We start from the raw sequence: 4,496 nt of genomic DNA on the forward strand, positions 1-4,496 counted from the left end.
ATGGTATACACATTTTTTGGAGCAAACTTATATTTTCGTGGCTATGGGGGACAAAGGGTGAATTTTCGAAAAACAGACCTTATTCTGCACTTGTTCCCAACGCTCAACTGGCAACTGCAGTTGCTACAAAGTGTGTATTCAGGCAACTAGATATTAGTGGTTGCTGGGAACGTTTTTGGAGCGTATTTAGGAGCGGAAATTGAAAAGTATGTAAAGTATTTTACTTTATAATAGTTTGAACGATATTGGGCCGTATGAATAAAAACTAAGCAATTGCTTTTTCTTAAAATTTCATACCTTTTATTTCAATTTTGTTTGAATAAATTGAGTAAATGAACTGAAATTTTAAGAAAAAGCAATTGCTTATTTTTATTCATACGGCCCATTAACATTATGCAATGTATTCAATTTTATGTTACCAGGCTGGTCTGATCTATGTATTTTGTGCAAATAAAACTACGTTATTTCACTTTCTGGCCCAAAGTTTCGAAAAAACATTTTTAGCTTCTTCAGGGGCAATTTCGTTTAATTAAATCTGTCACAAAACATGAAATACAAAAACACATTATAACCAAAAAATTAATAAATAGAAACATACAAATATATACATATCTATATGGGATTAAAATTTATAAGATAAACCACAGATAGAATTTATACCACCCACAATCATTCCCACGACAGCCGGTTATACGTACCGGAATGAGTCGGGTTTTACCCGACCAAGGGCTGTTGTTTCGGCGATCTAACCCCGTTTAGGTCGGCGAAATCCATCAAACGTTGCTCGATCCTAGGGCTACACCTTCTCCGCACCCTTCTGCTCAGGGCTGGCATAGAGTCAAACCCAGGGCCAGAAATCTACACCTGCTGCGTATGCCAGAGACGACTGCATACAAACTCCACCTCGGTCAGGTGCAATGCCTGTGACGGGTGGAGTCACCTCCGTAACTGCTCGGGCCTGCGTAGGCACCGGCAATGGACCACGTCGTTCGTGGCCCCATGCTGTGCGAACCGGACCGCCTCCACGGCAAACCACCACCCACCTGGGCAGCACACAATCAACACACCCACACCCCAACACAACACAACAATAGACACACAAGCAAACACAATACCACCCACACACCGCCGCCGGCAACTCCTAGTCCCTCCGACAATCTGCTCTGTTTGTCAGTCCAGAATATACCGTAACGGGACATCAGTCAAATGCAACTCTTGCCTCGGCTGGTGCCACTTTAGGGCGAGCTCAGGACTTCGCAACACACGAGATTGGACGAGTGACTATGTGGGCCAGTGCTGTGCTGCCCCGTCGCATCCCTCCCCCGCGACGCCGCCAACCACCACCACAAGGCAGCACCCCCTTTTGCAGCACGTACAGCAGAGGACCGGCAGGCAACACAAATCTTTAACACCACACATCACAATCGGTCTCCCAAGGCATACAAAGGTGCTACAATTTAACTGTAACGGACTCCAGAGCAAGATCGAGGAGATAACTGTCTTTATGGGAAGGCATGGAATAATAATAGCTGCGGTCCAAGAGACGAAGTTGCACGGAAATTCAACCCTCTTGAATTGCGCCGGATACAACGTGCACCGTCGAGATCGCGAGCGAGATAATGGTGGAGGTTTAGCGTTCATCACGCACCACACCGTGCAGTATCGTCTCATTGAAGCAGACATCGACCGCAGAATTACCATCCTAGAATGTCAGGGTATTGCTATCCGGTCAGGCGATGTTGAGCTCGATATATTTAACGTATACATACCCCCTGTCACCAGCTGCCCGGCAGGATATCACCCTGAAATAGGTGCGCTACTCAGAGGTAAAAACCCTATGGTAGTTGGTGACTTCAACGCGTACACGATCTCTGGCACTCGAGCCTGTCAAATGATCGTAGGGGAATACATCTGGCTGAGCAGATAGACGATTCGACATTCTGCACAATGAACGACGACACACCCATCAGGATTATGCTGCTGCAGCTCCCCAGATCTAACAATTGTCAGCGCTGGTCTGCAGATGAGCGAGATGTTGAAGAATCTAGCTTTGCTGCGGATTGTGGCTAGACGTTCGTCCACCGGGGTAAACGCCAGTACTCGGCGACGGAGTCTCTCTCCTACCACGAATCTAACACCGAATTTGCGCTCCTTTACGTGGCAACTGTAGTAGACGTCGCAGGGCTTCACAATTACTTTTCCTTGCCCCGTCCATCGCATCTCTTGGATGGCGGTGATGTCAGCCTTCGTCTTCCCGAGAACATCAACCAGCCGGGCAGAGGCACCTTCCCCATTAAGGGTCCAGATATTCCAGGTGCATACCCTTAAATTACAGTCCTTTATACGTTTGCCGTGGTCGTCATCAAAAAAAGGGGTCTCATCCGAGGCGGTTTGTTCTCTTTCATTGGGCGGGGTTTTAACGTGGAGGGACCCAAACCCAGTGCACGCGAAGTTTTATGCCTTCTTACTTTAGCTCGCTTTTAAACGGGTGTTAGGTTGCTACCCACATGATACGTGGATATAAATATCCGGACGTTGTGAGCTGCGATGTGAACCGTCCGCACAAGAATCGGTTTTACTTTTTCGAAAAGAGTCTCCACCTTTAAAAACTTATATTCAAATAATAAAAAAAAATAAATTATTACAAAATGGGTATTAACCGAAATGGTTATGAAAAGCTTTGTTTCTTAGCTGAACTATAGGAGGGTTGCCACCTGTTTAAAAAATCATATTAGGTAAGAAAAATATGTACCACCCTATGGGTACCAAACGAAAGGGGTTTCAGAAAGTAGTAGTTTGAAAATATTTTGAAGAGGGTTGCCACCTGCTTGAAATATCGAATTTAGTTTACTTATACACAAGTTATATGAGACATCAAAATATGGATGTCAAACGAGGAGTGTTGAGAAATCTTTAGATTGAACGCTAAGAATATTTTTCAGGTGTTGAAAGAGGATTGCCACCTGTTTAAGAAGTTAAATTCAAATTATTTAATAAGTGTAATGAATTATTAAAATATGGGTATCAATCGAAGGGGGTTTGAAAAGCTTTTATTTCTGAACTGTACTTGCCACATCTTTAAAAAAATCAAATTCCACTTAATTTATCAATTAATTAAAATATGTATCGCGATGTCAGGCGAAGGAGAGTTAACAAGGATAAAGCTTGAAAACACTTTTGAATAGGGCTGCCACCAGTTTGAAAGGTCTTACTCAATTAACTAATACAAAAAGTATAATAATAGATTGGCGCTTACACATATGTTAGTGTTTGGCCGAGCTTCTCCTCCGATTTGTGGCGTGGGCCTTGATGTTGTCACACAAAACGGAGGGACCTACAGTTTTACGCCGACTCCGAACGTCGATTTTATTTTTATGAGAAGCTGTTTTTCATGGCAGAAATACACTCGGAGGTTTGCCATTGCCTGCCGAGGGATAAAAAGTATATGAAATATAAAAATACCGTAGTCAAACGAAGGAATATTAGGAAATCTTTAGTTTGACCATTTGGAATGTTTGAAGAGCGTTGCTAGGTGTTTAAAAAGATACATTCAAATTATTCAATTATTTAGGAAGGTTGCCATATGCTCGAAGATTCAAATTCAGATTAGCTCTTGAGTTTATTGAAATACGTGTGTATCACAATGTCAGAGAAAAGATTTTAGTTTGGGAATACTTTTGAAAACGAATTTCAAAAATGACAGGTCAAATTAAATACCTTACCTGTAGATGTATGGTAAAGTTTGTTTGTTAAGCACTTTTTTATCGATATAGGGTGATTTGAAATTTGATGAAACTAAAACATGCCCTATCTCTTTTAACTCTGACTAACATTTGGAATATTTTTTAAGTTTGTGAAATTAAATTTTGGGCGTTTTAACGCAATGCGGGTTCACTAGTAATTGTTATAAAGCCATAAAATAACAAAAACAAACAACTTAAGGACGGGCACACCTAAAACTTAAACATTCTTAAAATAGGATACCAATTAACAAAAACCAACAACCACATCGTCAAGTTTAAATAGCACTGAAATAGCTGCGCTTATGTAACTACGTTTTCATTGAGCTTTCCCATTTTTATTCCAGTGGCGCAAATAATAAAAAAGACTACCAGGATTGATGTATTGATCTATATATGTACGTAATGTGTATCCATAAATACTGATAAATTAGGATATCCGCTTAATATCGGCTAATTTTACTATCCGGATATTCTGATTCAAACCTAGTTGCTAAGTATACTTATTTTGAAAACTCATATTTGGATATAAAGGGTCGCAAGGCGAATTAATATAAAGAGTACAAAAACAAAAATTTACATGTAGTTTTTGCTTTGACGGCATGAACTGTCAAAATCTGAAAGTGTGTGTGTGGAAATTCAAACAAAATTTTTCAATTTGACATTTAAAGCCATGAGGCGAAGCAAATATATAAATTCGCCTTGATGTGTCGATTATCGATAGCAACCGCATTTCAGTTGCGTTGCTAGTTGCCG

The sequence above is a fragment of the Rhagoletis pomonella genome, unplaced genomic scaffold (assembly GCF_013731165.1).
Source record: "Rhagoletis pomonella isolate Grant_MI unplaced genomic scaffold, Rhpom_1.0 Rhpom_scaffold_00199, whole genome shotgun sequence".
NCBI lineage: Eukaryota > Metazoa > Arthropoda > Insecta > Diptera > Tephritidae > Rhagoletis > Rhagoletis pomonella.